The sequence below is a fragment of the Athene cunicularia genome, assembly GCF_003259725.1.
Source record: "Athene cunicularia isolate RWA chromosome 2 unlocalized genomic scaffold, athCun1 chr2_part1, whole genome shotgun sequence".
NCBI classification, from domain to species: domain Eukaryota; kingdom Metazoa; phylum Chordata; class Aves; order Strigiformes; family Strigidae; genus Athene; species Athene cunicularia.
The window spans coordinates 151,354,156-151,369,225 of record NW_020799095.1 but is presented as its reverse complement, the minus strand read 5'-3'; the positions used below and the strand labels follow the sequence as shown (position 1 = coordinate 151,369,225).

Below are 15,070 nucleotides of genomic sequence, written 5' to 3'. Positions count from 1 at the left end.
TATATATATATTTTTTTTTTTTTAATGTCTACCAATACAAATAAAATTAGGAGTTCTGTGGTGGCACTGTAGCCAAACAATTACTGCTCGTCGCCATCTCATTGCAATTGTTTCTAGTCAAAATGGCCCAAAACTCGATAGCTCTGTGTATGCTCCCTTTTGGTCTTGAATATTAGATTTTTAAGCAGACAGTCCTCCTTTTCCTCCTCCTTATCGCTTCACTTGATGCGTTGGCAAGGCTGGTATGAACACACAGGTATTTTGTCCTGATGAGATATTTGGCAGGTCTTTATTAGCCTTTTCAGTGTCATTCACCTGATGTGAGCCCAGGATCAGAAGCTGGGTTATTTTAGGGGACTTGTAAGACAAAATATAAGCTGCTTCAGTTCCCTTTCTTCCTCTGTGTATGCACAGGTTACATAGTGGAAGCTGCTGGAATTATATCTCTTAACAATATAGCCTTTCATCTTTTTCAAACTTCGCTATATATATATAATCCAACTGGTTGGTTTATTACATTTTTGAGGCTGTCAAATTTTTCCAAAGATTACACTGGGAGGAAAAATGCCTTCAGAGTGAGATCTATGAAGGTGTGAAACAGTCTCTGAGGAGAGGCACTAGAAGCACCACAGCTTGAGTTATTGAAAATCGAATGGTCCAGAGGATGCCAAAATACTCCCTGGTGGCATTGGAGTCTGGACAACCTGTCTGGAATGGCTTAGCTCACGCTGGAGGTCGTCATCTCCAGCTGCAGGTACTCACAGGATGGATGGGTCCTACTGGGAGGAGAATTGGCCATTGCAGACAAGTCTGTTGGTTTCACAACATCTTTGACGCGTTTTCTAATAAAACAGCTTAAACCTCTATATGCTAGTAGCCTGCAGGGTGCGTTCCCATTTTTTGATGGCTTTTAAATGGTTAATTACTGATCTTCCCTTGCTTGTTTAAAGGATTTATTTGCCCTCTCTCTGGGGAGACCTTATTGCAGCCTTTCCATACTTAAAGGGGTCTTGTAAGAAAGATGGGGACAGACTTTTTAATATAGCCTGTAGCAATAGGACAAGGGGTAATGGTTTTAAACTAAAAGAGGGTAAATACAGATAAAAGGAAGCAATTTTTTACAATGAGGGTGGTGAAACACTGGATCAGGTTGCCCAGAGAAGTTGTGGAAGCCCCATCCCTGGAAATACTCAAGGCCAGGTTGGACGGGGCTCTGAGCAACCTGATCTGGTTGACCACGTCCCTGCTCGCCGCAGCAGGGTTGGACTAGGTGACATGCCAAGGTTCCTTCCAAGCCAAACCATTCTACACTTCTGTGATTTCCCATGTTACTCTCTAGCACTTATGTGTGGTCTTAACCCAATACCCAGGTAGGCAGCTGAGACAGACCTTGCATAAAGTTTAGTGTTTTGTAAGAGAACCGTCACGGGGTAGCACATCCTCACCTCTTCCAGGCAACTGAGTCGGTGTGCAGCTGAGTTGGCCAATATTTATACTCTTCCCTAATAGCCAATATTTATACCTAATAGCCAATATTTATACTCTTCCCTAATAGCCAATATTTATACTCTTCCCTAATAGCCAATATTTATACTCTTCCCTAATATCCTAAATAAGCATCAATAGGTGCTCCGATAACCTGGTGCTAAAGGTTTGCTAATTGCTTAACTATTTTTAAATGTGCTTTTTCTTTATGCTGAAGGACAGTTCACTTGAGGTAAGCTGAGCCCCTGAGGGTATTTCTGGGTACCCATTTTCTCATCTGTGTGTTTGAGTAGGAGTTCTGCGAGGATTTACGGGGTTGTGCAGGTGGTTTTATGACTCGGGGCCAAAATGGAAGGACCGAACGCTGATCGGTTCAATACAGCTCTTGGAAACAAGAGCTGATGGTTGTTTTTCCACATTTTCAAGGCTTTGCTGATGAGATACTACCTTTAGCTCTGGTTTTGTGCAGTCAGTGCAGGCGCACTCAGGTTCTGCTTACCAAAGCCCCCTTCCTGCAAAGATTGACTTTTTTTTTTTTTTTTTCTGTTTTGATGAAATAATGTCTTTTCATAGGCAATGGGAATGTGGGGAATAAATGATGCAGCAGAAGATTTGAAAGCTTGTCTCTATAAATGGTAAGGGCAAATTCAGCATTTTTTTTTTTTTTAATAATTTTAATGTACATCTTGGTGGAGGCTTGAGCTTCATTTGTGTGGTCGTATGAATGCAAGCAAGAAGCCATGTCATTTCTAAAGAATTCAACAGCCCAGCTTTGCTTTTCCCTAGCAAAGCTAAATATATTGTACAGTGTCTAAGACCTCTTTTTCTCTATACTAGAGAATTTTCTTCTTTATACGTTGCTCTACTTCACTGCAGAGGGCTTCCTTTGAATCACACAAGACCTGATTAATCCCTTATTCTCATATAAATGTGAATCCTGCCTGGATCAACTCATCGCCATATTTTAAGCTAATAAATTGACCTCTGCTCAGGTTATCGCATGGGGTTTTTCCAGAGACAATCCTTACCACATGAAAAGGTTAGTTTTGCTTTTTTTGTGATTATTAAAGAACCGGGGCACCATTTGCAAGAGTATGTCCCAAATGCTTTTTAAAACTGTATCTTCCAAAAAAAGTTATCTAGCTCTCTGTATTATTTGATCTCTTATCTGCTGCCTTCCCTGTAGAAAATGCATTGCTGCATTTCAGCAATAACCTCATTCCTGTATATTTGAAGCAGTATTGCTTTAGGTTTCTGTAGTGCCTTTCATCAGAGCATCTCCAGCAGCTTTGCAAATCTGCAGGAAAAGTAGGTCAGTGTTTATTCTCATTTATAATATAGAGGCTGAGTCTTTAGGTTTCTCTGTGACCAATTTTTTTGTTGTTTGCAAGTGGCTCTGGCTGCAGACAAGTTGCAGATTTCTTAGCTTCATTTTGCAGTTGTGAACCTCCCCCTCCCTTCCCCTGTGCAATAGCAAACCACTTCTGAGATGTTTGAGGAGACGCCTGCTGTCGTATCAGCTGGTACCTAACTTGCACATTGGGCTTTTTTGTTGTTGTTGTTTTTGACAAAATCCCTTCATCTGTGTCTCCAGGAACACCCAGCACCATGCAGAGTGGGGAGCAGGATGTGAAAAACGCAGCAATTAAACTTCAACTTTCCCTGTGTTTGTTTTTCTTTGCATTTTAGAATTATTTTTTTCTGTTCCTAGAGTTGTCCAGGAGAGGCTGATCCATCGGTTGGAGGTGGAGGAGCAGTGTTGCAGGAGGTCCTGCACTGGTCCCTGTTATGCTCTTGTCAAATTTATTGCCTTTCCTAAAATTCTCCAGAAATAATTTGTCGTGCTTTACCCAGAAGCTGTCTGCTTCCATCACGTTCCCATCTTAAAGTATCCTTATCCTTCACGAGTCATCTGCTGTTAAATTCAGCTGGCCCCCCACCCCTCTTTACACCCACCCTGCCCATTTCTCCTCCTCTCCCTCTTGCATATTGCAAGGGTCTTCAGCAGAATGAAATTCAGCTTTTCCTTGGACATCACAAGTAAAATATTGGAAAAGAACCTGTTTAGGGCAGATAGCATCTCAGAAGGATCGATATTCTTGAATTTCTCTTGAAACTGTGCAGATACTCTGACCCCTTACAAAATACTGGGTGTTTTATAAGGCTCATGGATGTGTGTGAGGAGGCTTGGGTTTATAGAAAGATGAGATGAGATCTGTGGTGCACGCTGCACCAGTCTCTTGGAAGAAGAACCGGAAAACAATGTTTTGGTCGATTTAGCACCTTGTTAGGCAAAAATAGATGGTGTTGTGAGGTGTAGTTTGAGTGGCCGTAGAAAGACCTATGAAATTTGTAGCAAATTAGACACAGTAGAGTTGACTGGGGTCATTATATCCCATTTTAAGCTACTTTTATGATGTTATTATAGACTGTGCATCATCTACTTCTGTTGCTCTGCTCTTTATCCACTCTTTTTCCACCTACTGAATGCTACTAAGCGGCACCCAGTTACCCTCAAAAGGAACAGAAGGAGTGTTTCTAAGGGTCCCATGTCCATAAGGTACCAGAGATTTTGTTAGATGAAAACATCCAGATGAATTTAGGATGTGGATCATGCAAGCAGCCCACCCGCTTCACGCTGTCTCTGAAAGACCTGACTCCAAATCTGGCAACCAGAGAGGATTTACAAGTTTGAATAAGAGCACTGTTCTCTGATTGGACTTTATATGTGATTTAGAGGAGCTACATGGAAGTCCTTTGGACTTCTAGATATCTTTAAAATGTCACATTTTAGATTGTTGGGCAGAAAGACTTGGTATCGTATTGTCTTCAGTAAAAGACAAAGTAGTCCAGAGGACGCAGGCTGAAAAACACTGAGCTGAAGCAATTTGAAATGAAGTGGAAAGCATCTAGTGTTCTCAGTAAATTTTGGGATAGGCCCTTGTTGCCTGTAAATAACTACATGCCACTGCTTGCAGCTAGGTTGGAAAGTTGGACTCTAAACCCGTTCCTGAGAAGCAATCTGCTTTATTTTCTGGCCAAAAGATATCAACGTCTATTCCATTTTTGATCCATTTCTGCTGCTTCTAGAAGCAGCGATGATGTGTTGATTCCCAGAACATGCGCTTGCTGCAGATTGCAAAGGCGTGACATCTAACTGCTGCATCAAAATGTCCCTGTTAAGCATTAAAATGTGTTTTGTTTGGATGTGCGTATTAAAATCACTTTTCTTCCCTTTTCCCCCGAGATCAAAAAGCTTTAGAGAATTACAAAGTTGTAAACAACCACAACTTCGTTCATAACTTGAACGATAAATAGCTAAATGTAGAGAACTTTGCTTTTCCCCGCCACAGGGTGGTGGTTGCTTTTAGAGTGGGATGAAACAGCGGTGTAAATTAATGAGCTTCCTAGTTATATCTAACCTGTTTGGAAAGTTAATGCATGAGAATCAAAGTAGAAGCACGAGACGCTTTTGAGATATGTACTACCCACAGTCTTGTCCCTCCTTGGCGTGGAGTTATGGTCTTGGGCATGAATAGTTGTCCAGCGTGGCACATCTCGGCAACGAGTCTAATAAGGATATTTAATGAACATAATACTGTATGTGTGAAGGTCAGGAGCGCTGCACTGGAAAGAATACAGATCATGCTGTTTAAAAGGGCTGCAGGATACGTTGAAACCACAAGTCAGATTTATTTCTTTGAAAATAATTATCATCCTTGCAGGCAAGAGAAGGTGCCTGCAGAGAGCTCTGTCCACGGCAGACTTGCTGTTTTAAAGACTCCGCACTCGTTTTAAATAACATAATTCCATGCCAAGTTTTTTTTTTTTTTTTTTTGTTTAACTTTTTTTTTTTTTTTTTAAATCAATTAGCAGAATAAAAATGTCACTGCTATATATAGGCTGGAGAAACTCAGTGTTAGTTTTCAACAGGATGTTCTTCTAAGAGAGCACAGCTAAGGACGGAGCCGCTGAAGGAGGCGGGTGGATGCTGAGCTGCCTGTTGGAAATACCCGAATTCAGCCTTTTGATTATTATTTTTTTTGCCTTATTACCTCACCGCTCCCCAAACTTCAGTTCCTCTGTCCTTTGTGTGCTGTAGATTGTCACTTGATTTAAATAGCATTTGCTTGGTGCTTGGGGAAAGGGGGAGGTTGAGAGATTCCCATTTGAGTTGCCTCCGATTTGTGGAGTTTTTCAGAGCATGAATACTCAGCCCAGGGATGTCTGTCGGGAGTGAAGTAGTTTTGGTGGCTGAGTATGTAATGCTTAGTGTTATTATATCTTTGCTTTTTAATTCCTTTTGCAAAAGGCTTGTTCCTCCTGTTAAACACATGGCTTTTTGGCAGCACAGCTACCTTCATGTGACAGCATGTGGATAAGCTCGAGGGCAACTAGTGAAGGTTTACTGCAAGTTGATACTGCTCTAACCCCCCCCCAGAATGTTCTCCTCCTGCAAATAATCCACATGTTTTTCTTTCTCTCCCCGTGAAATATAAACCCCAGCCTTTCACTGACCCTGCTACTTTCCCCTGAGTAGGGGGCTACAGGAAAGATGGGGAGGGACTCTTGATCATGGAGTGTAGGCATAGGTGATGGGTAGCAGTTGTAGGGAAAGAGGGAATATTTAGATTAGATCTAAGGAAGAAATTCTTCCCTGTGAGGGTGGTGAGACACTGGCACAGGTTGCCCAGAGAAGCTGTGGCTGCCCCCTCCCTGGAAGGGTTCAAGGCCAGGTTGAATGGGGCTTTGAGCAACCTGGGCTAGTGGAAGGTAGCCCTGCCCGGGGCAGGGATTTTGAAATTAGATCACCTTTAAGGTCCTTTCTAACCCAAACCATTCCATGATCTTGCTCTTACAGAGGCCATCCCTGGGTTTGTCTTGCTTATTGTTGCCTTAAGAAGCAAAGCTGGACAGGCATGGTGCATCTTGCACCCTGCTAGGGGATTTGGGGAAGGATGATGTTGCTGATGACCAGCTAGGATTAGCCTGTCTGCTATTTATCTAGCTATTGAGCTAGACAGGCTATTACCCTGTCTGCAGTTGCAAACTTGATATTGGCAGCGGGTTATTCCTGGAAGAGATGAACGAGGAAGGCTTACTTATATAGGGACCATGAGAGAAGATCTGGTGATTGCATGGCTGCTGCAAGCCCATGGTAACACGGATTCAGGTGGCTGGTCCCAAAGAAGCTGGAGGCTGAAGCTCGGGTGTGGAAGTGCTGGAGCAGCATGGGGTAAGCAGTGATTTGCTGGGCACACCAAGGTGGAGGCCAGTTTCTGTGTTCACTTGAATAGTTTCTTTGGATTTTTTTATTGTTTGGGGCTTTTCGGAGAGCTGTTATTTGTATCCCAGGCACCATGTTTGCTGGGCAGAATTTCTGCTGTGGGAACCTGCAGACATGTGGGTTTGCATGCTAAAACGACATTTATACTGAAAATGTGGTTGTGGGTCTGCATGTTTTGACATGATTATGGGGAAGATTTTATGTAGAAAAGAGGTGATTTCTGCTAAGGAAGTCAAACTGGTAATGGATATATTTTCATGGCACTGGTGCACCTTGGAGATGCAGATTTTTGAACCGTTCACCTCCTACCCCAACATCCCTTTTTCCTAGTCACTATCTAAAAGGAGATAAATATAAAAATCTTGGAAATAAGTGAAACAGTTTGCTGGGAAATAGCCAGCTGTTACCCACAGCAGGCAGGATTAAAGTGCATCTGGCTTTTAGTCCCTCTCTGCTCTGGAAAACGATTCATTTTATCCCAGGGCAGATACACAAAATAAGGTGCTTGACTCCATCAAAGGTTACAACCAGAGGAACAAAGGAAGAAAGGCAAGATTTAAAGTACCTAATATTATTCACTTTCCACTCTTGTAGTCATAGGCTAATGTATTTATGTTTTGTGTTGTGTGGTGAATGAGGGGGGTTATGCTGTGAAATAGTTTCTTGTTAAAAGGAGAAAAATCTTTATGAAGGGGCTGTGCTAATGCTCTGTCCATGTGGGACATTTTTATGGTTATCCTACCCCAACCAGGACACACACACACATACACATGCAGAGCCCCAGCCAAACAACAGAACCATTTATTTTTCAGCTTAAAAATCAAGATGGGGTTTATCCACTGTTTAGGGAATAAGGAATTTGCTATTCTGATTTTGAACATTTCTGTTGCATAAGTATCCTTGTAACTGAGCGATAAAATCCAAGTGGGATTCAATTTAAGGGGAAAAAAAAAATAGGAAAAAAAAGAAAAAAGTTTTCAGTTTGTATGTTTAAGAACAAGAGGGAATGGCCTCAAATTGCACCAGGGAAGATTTAGACTGGATATTAGGGAGCATTTCTTTACAGAAGGGGCTGTTGGGCGTTGGAATGGGCTGCCCAGGGCAGGGGGGGAGTCCCCGGGATCCCTGGAGGGGTTGAAGAGTCGGGCTGAGCCAGCGCTGAGGGGTCTGGGGGAGTTGGGAACAGTCAGTGCTGGGTTAACGGTTGGACTGGAGGAGCTTCAAGGTCCTTTCCAACCAAGATGATTCTGTGATGTCTTGGTGGGAAGGTTATCGCAATTCCAGGACACTTACTGCAAGTCAAAATCTTCCTGAGGCATATCGACGCCAGGAGCTGTTCAGTTCCTTGCGATACATGTGACCAAACATGGCTCTTGTGGTAAAAGGGCTTTGCAGGGAGACTTTTGCAGAAGGGGCATGGCAGAAGGTTTGGTTATTTTGTGGTTTGACCATTGATGCTTTGCGTCTCTGCATCTCTAAGCGGTGTCCGGGGAGGTGTTTGCAGTGTGAGTACGGTGGGTTTTGTACACCGTCCTCCACAACTCCCCTCCTGCAGGGAAGGCTCCCAGGTTGCTGCGCTGGAGCGTTGGTTCTTTGTCCCACCAGCCTCGTGTTGGTGGAAGTTTTCTTCATTAGCGCAGCCTGAGCAAAGGCTAAATTGCTTCTGGGTTTAAGGGATGTGGTGTGCTTCCTCCAGCTGCTGGACGGTCTTTTAAAAGCAAAATACCCACATGAAGACATCTCAAAACCTATTGCATCAAAAGTTTGATCTATCCTTTTCTGCCCTCTCTGGGTCCCTGTTGATTGTGGAATACCTCCATAGTTTTTTGGGGTGGGTTTTTTTTTTTCCTTGCCTATCTCCCCCAGTGCTATATGCTACAGCTGATCTGGAATGTTTAAACTGCTCTTCAGCTGGAAGAGCATCAGATGAGACTCATGTTTTGCAGCCAGGCTGTTGTCCCTTACCATTAACCATTAACCATGAAACTTAGACAAGGTTCACCATCAACCCATGGGTAGTCGTTTATATCAGCTCCCAGCCATGTCCTCTCCATAGCACTGCTGGCCCAAAAAGCCAAGAAATGGCGTGGAGACTGTGCTTTCCCTGCTTGCCTTGGTTTTTCATCTGGGTGATGCTTCATGGACATCAGTTTTTCTCTCGGGAACCTTACAGCTCGATTTCCACAACCTGTGGCCAGTTTTCTGACCGTCGGGTTGTGATGGTACCACCGATCATCTCAGCTGGTGGAGCTGTAGAATGGCCCTTAGGGTAAACCATGTCCAGGGAGAAGTGTCTTGAGATGGAGATGAAGTTTTGAGGTGAGAAGGTCCATCTGGAGAAACAGACCCTGGTAGATCTCACAGTCCTGTTGAGAGGCCTTAATGATGCTTACATGTCTGCTTGTCCCCTTGTTCGGTGCCATTTCCCAGGAGCCATCCAGTGTCTCATCTTTCTGTGCCAACTCCTGACTCCATGGGTAGGCGACATGTCATCTTGATGTCTGTATGGCACAGAGGGCCCCGAGCCCACCTTGCAGGACCTTCTTGCAGCTGTAGTTTAGCCAACAGTAAGATGATGGTGATTGCTGTGTAACTATGTAAACTCATAGGATTTTATTGCTCAAGTCAATATAGAAAGAGATAGTGAAGGTGGTTGGCTGGGTGGAGCTGATTAATTCATAATTTATGGCTTGTTTGCTGTTTTTCCTGAGTATGAATTAGCAGAATTTTTCTTTAAACCCTATTTGAACTTGGTTATCCTCAATTGCTTCCTCTAAAAATTTCTCCGATCTCATATCATAATAGTTTATTTGCAAGCAGTTCACTGCCGGTAGCAGATATCTGAAAATGGAAACATTTTGCTAGAAAATGCAAGCGATGCTGTACACTCGTGTTGCCTTACTGGACAGATATGAATTCAGAGTTCTAGATCGCTCTTGACCTTGTGGGAGGATGTGCCTCGCAGTTTACTGAACCTGAGTGTTGCTATGAATGATGCTGCTCGTAAATGAGTTGGGGAGTGTCACAGAAAGAAGGGTGGCGGGAAGGCTTCCCCAGCAAGGCAACAGCCCCATGGGTATTTGTGGTGATTGCTCAGAGGTTTTGTCTTTGCCTTGCTCTTGTTGTTGGCTTGTTCGTGTGTGCATTTTTACTTTGCTCAAAGTTCACCGAAGGCTTTGCTGCAGAGACCCTTCAGCCATAACCTTTAAAGCTGCCATCTAAAGTACAGTGGCAGTCAGAAATGTGACTCTCTGGAAGTGACACGATGGCACGCCGTCGAGTATTTCATCCCTCTGTCTTCTCCAAGTGTGCCTTTGTGCAATGAATATCCGAACTTAATTTATATTCCCCCACCCGTTCTGAAATGTCAGTGCTTCACATCCACCCTGAGAACTTGGCGCTGCTTCTGATGAAGTTCAGAGCAGAGGAGCCTCCTGTCTCCATTGCGGCACTTCATTTTGTTCCACCAATGAGAATAAGTGATGTTTTTTGTAGAAAAAAAGTTAATGGTTCTGACTCGGAGGAAGCGGATGTGTTTGGTAAATGGTGTTTTACACAGTCTGGCTTTTGCTTCAGGAACCCACCTGCAGTGGTGGCCACAGATGTCCAACAGTGTAGGCAGGTGTAACACCAGCATCCAAACAGCCACGTATCCTACAAAACTCACAGAATAAAAAATACCATCACCTTGATGTGCTTATTGATTTTTTTCTTCTCTAATTAAAGCTCTGCTGAGTTTGGCCAGGGGGACCAGAATGGCTTCTCTCCATTGTCCAGTTGGTGTGAGCTGGGATGCTCAGGACAGGCAGCTCCTGCCCCTGATGCTGAAGGTGTTGGAGGCTGGAGCTGTGCTGGTGAAGCACATGGGAGGAGCAGGATTTATTCAAGGCAAGCACGTGCTGCTGAATACCCGATCTTTCTGTCCTTGTCCCCTGCAGCTCTGTAATAGATTGGCTTACGTGTTATAATTGCAGTAGGGCACCTCCTCTTTCTGTTTCCCTCCCTGCTCCTTCCACCCATCTTTGATGTTTATTATATGCAAGTTGTGCTGCAAAGGAAATTCAGAATTCAAAAAAAAAAAACAACCCAAAACAAACAACAAACCCAAAAAACCACAACAAAACAACAACAACAAAGTAATAGAGACAGGAGGGGAATCCCATTGTTCTTTGCATCATTCTCACTCATTTTTTAGGGAAATGATGGAAAATCTCCTTGAATTTAACATGGTTTTAGCTGTTAAATGGGGTTTTGTAAGTGCAGCCAATAAATGGGGTAGGCAGAGAGCTGGGATGTCCCCTCGCTCGACTTGAGCATCCCAGGTGACCAAGGATGAAGGGGAATGGGGAGCAGAGGGTCTGACTGGTAAACCTGCTGCTCCTCAAGACATTAAGCGAAACATATTTGATATGAAGTGATCCAAATATGTGTTCATATTGGCATATGTTTTCTTTATGATATTTTATATATAGGATATATATTTTATACATTGTATTTGCACAAATTTATTTGCATGTTCATTTTTATTCCCTTCCGCGTTGATTCAACGGAGCTGGGGCAGGGTCTGGAGCACAGGTCTGCTGGGGAGCGGCTGGGGGAACTGGGGGGTTCAGTCTGGAGAAGAGGAGGCTGAGGGGAGACCTCCTGGCCCTCGGCAACTCCCTGCCAGGAGGGGGCAGAGAGGGGGGATGAGTCTCTGGAGCCAAGGAGCCAGCGCCAGGCCCCAAGGGAATGGCCTCAAGCTGCCCAGGGCAGGGTCAGGCTGGCTCTGAGGAAGGATTTCTGTGCAGAAGGGGCTGTTGGGCGTTGGAATGGGCTGCCCAGGGCAGGGGGGAGTCCCCGGGATCCCTGGGGGGGTTGAAGAGTCGGGCTGAGCCAGCGCTGAGGGATCTGGGGGAGTTGGGAATGGTCGGGGTGAGGTTCATGGTTGGACTGGAGGATCTTCAAGCTACTTTCCAACCTAGTTAATTCTGTGATCTGAATCTACTTGCGTGTTAGCGCTCCTCTGCAGCCTGTTCTGTGCAGCTCCGCACGAGGTGGTGCCCACTGAGCCTGGAAGTGGAGCTGGGAGGGTGATTGCTGCCAAAAGAAATCACAGATGATTGCTAGGTGCAGCCCGACTGGCTGGGAAGTAAAACCTCTCCTTATTTTTAGTGGCTTATTTGTTGCCATTAGTTCTTATTTGCTTGTTTTCTTTTGGTATATGCAGAGCAAAATAAACAGAGAAGTGCAGCTCCTCTGAACACGAGCAAATCCCAAGAAGTTTCCCAGGAGCAAGAAATATTGGCATTTGTGAGCACCTGCCATCATTTGAGGGTGTCACAATGTGACTTGCTTTGTTGCTTCTGTCTCATCAGCAGGTTTTTAATTAATATGGAGAAGGTCCTAGATAAAGCTGCTTTGTTTTTTCTCTTCTCCCCTCCCCCCATCTGTCAACATAGAACTGGTGAAAGCTTCAGGCCACAAAAAACGCCATGAACACTGGGATAGCAGCCAGTCCAAGGACAGGATTGTGTGTCTAATTACTTATTTTCCGTCTCTATATCTTTGCGTGTTGGTCCAGCACCTTTTAAGGAACTGCCGCTGCAGTATGTTGATTTTTAAACTCAGAATAATCTTTAATAATCCTTGTCATTTTATATTTATATGACGCTTTTTGTCTGGCGGCATTCTGTAATTCACCCATCACATGCAGAAACAGTGATTCTGTCGGGAAGAAACAACATACCAAAAGCTGGGGTTTTCTTTTTAATTGAGGTTTCTAACCTTAATTACAGCAGACTGTTGGTCCAGCAAATTTTCGCTTGAGGAGGAAATCCATCGACAGCATTGTAACCTCATTGAAAAGACATAAAAATGAAACCGTGGTCATTTTGTTCTGGTTTGCTAATGCAGAGAAATGGCAATTTGGAGTATAAATAATGTAAAAGGGATGCGGTGGTCTGTGGGAGAAGTGAGCCGTTTCGACTTGCTGAAGCAGGCTGAAAGTTCACCCAGAAACAAACACCTCTTGCCGTGAACGAACTAAGAAAAAGGCGTTTGGATAAAGTGTCATAACCCAAGAGTAACAGATGTGACATTTTGGAGCTCCTGGATGGGCATGCGGGAATCCAAGGCATATTCACTAATATTCACTAATTATTCACTAATATTCACTAATTGTTCACTAATATTCACTAATTTTTCACTAATATTCACTATTTGTTCACTAATATTCACTAATTATTCACTAATATTCACTCATATTCACCATTATTCACTAATAAAAAGTAGTATTAGAGGTGGTCTTCCATTCTGAGTTTCTGGAGAGGGTCTCCTGGAATCGAAATAGAGATTTTTAGGTTTTTCTGGTTACTTTATATACTCACTACTGCATCTTCCCACCAAAATATAGCTTTTCTTCTGACCAGCTATGGAATGATACATAGAAAGACTGATAGTTTTATAAATCGTGAATTTGTTGAGTATGGCTGAAACTTGTGATTTTTTTTTTTCCAGGGATAGAGAGGAAAGAGGGATGATACAGTGATAATCTACGGAGGCTGGAAGGTTATATTTAATTTTTTTTCTTTGATTTTTTTTTCTTCCTAATTTCATTTTTTCGCCCATCCCCGTGTCTGCTTTCCCAACTAGGTAGTTTGTGTGCCAACTTTAGGTTCGTTTTGCTGCTTGGGAAATTACTGGCATCTCTGGGCAGCTTTAGTGAGCAGCAATGCGGGAGTGCAGCTGCTCAGCGTGCGTTAAATATAGCGGCAAACAGAGACTCTGACGAGTCAGGTACTGCTTGTCTGGAGTGTTGTGATCTGAGTCTTTCTACAGATTTAAAACACTCAGATTATCTGAGCACTTAGCTTCCACAATGGTCTCTTGGGGGGTTTTTGAGCATTAAAGGATGGTAAAGCTACTAATTTTTATGCATTTGCTCAATTATTGGAACTGCTGCAAATTCATTTAGTTTTGCATGAAATGCTGTTGCACACAGGGTGTTGATTGGCAGAATCTTCATGATAGAGGTTTTCATTAAATCCTCTTTTCCCCTTTTTCTTCCTCTGTTCCATAACCTGGTTAGTTGCCCTCAGTGGGCAGCGCTGTGGTACAGAAAAGCCCAGCCCAGAAAGGCCACTGGGCTACACCCAGAGCAGTGTGGGCAGCAGGGTGAGGGGGGGATTCTCCTCCTCTGCTCCGCTCTCGTGAGACCACCCTGCAGGGCTGGGTCCAGCTATGGGGACACCAACAGCAGAAGGACACGGACCTGCTCAAGTGGGTCCAGAGGAGGCCATGAAGATGCTGGGGAGGCTGGAGCACCCCCTGCGAGGACAGGCTGAGAGAGTTGGGGGGTTCAGCTGGAGCAGAGAAGGCTCCGGGGAGACCTTATAGCGGCCTCCCAGGGCTGAAAGGGTCTGCCGGAATGGGGGGAGGGACTCTTGATCAGGGAGTGTAGGGATAGAGCAAGGGATGATGTCTTAAAAGTGAAAGAGGGTTTAGATATGAGGAAGAAATTCTTTGTTGTGAGAGTGGTGAGGCCCTGGCACAGGTTGCCCAGAGAAGCTGTGGCTGCCCCCTCCCTGGAAGGGTTCAAGGCCAGGTTGGACGGGGCTTTGGGCAACCTGGGCTGGTGGAAGGTGGCCCTGCCCATGGCAGGGGGGTTGGAACTGGATGATCTTTAAGGTCCCTTCCAACCCAAACCAGTCTGTGATTCTCTGATAGACAAGGCTGCGCATGGTAGAGTTCAGTATCTGTAGGGTGAAGTGGTAAAGTAGGTAATTATTTTCTCTTTGCCTTTCTCTTCGTTTCTTCTTTTCCTCCATGGGAAGCCACATGTAGATGGAGAGGGACGTGCACTTAGAGGTTGTTGATCTAAGAGACATGGGATGGAGCCGTGCATTGTCCTTTTGACCCCAAGTCTGCACTGTCTTGCTTCTCAGCATATTGACACAGCTCAAGGGGATGCTTTGTCCTTCCATTCCTTGCTTGCCACTTGCTTTGCTGTCCTCTTTGCAAGCTGCAAAATACCATCTTACACAGAGTTTCTCTCCAGCCAGCAACAGTATGTGAATATCTAGAGTTTTGTTCTTGCTGCTCTATCAGGAGCTCCGTGCTTTTTTGTTTGTTTTTTTTTGTTTGTTTGTTTGTTTTTTAATGCCCCTCTTCCCCAATCCCCTACCTCCCAATCGTCTTCACTGCTGATAAAAATGAATTACTGCTTAAAACTGAAAGATCTGTATGTTACACTATGGTGGTGCATGGGAGCTAAGTGTGTTGAGTAAGACTAATTGGGGAATTCCACTTTTGAGAAGG

The 15,070-nt window shown here is 44.1% G+C and overlaps 1 protein-coding gene across 5 annotated transcripts in view; it reads left to right on the top strand.

The window, feature by feature from the left end:
- TSNARE1 (t-SNARE domain containing 1) overlaps positions 1-15,070 on the top strand; it is a 505,053-nt gene that overhangs the window by 62,971 nt on the left and 427,012 nt on the right. Inside the window, exon 1 of one of the 5 annotated variants that reach the window (XM_026843160.1) lies at positions 6,555-6,721. The exons of the other annotated variants lie outside the window; for them this stretch is intronic. The gene's annotated coding sequence lies outside the window, so the exon portion shown is untranslated. Of the gene's footprint in view, positions 1-6,554; positions 6,722-15,070 lie in introns of those variants that run through there. 5 annotated transcript variants of the gene reach the window in all.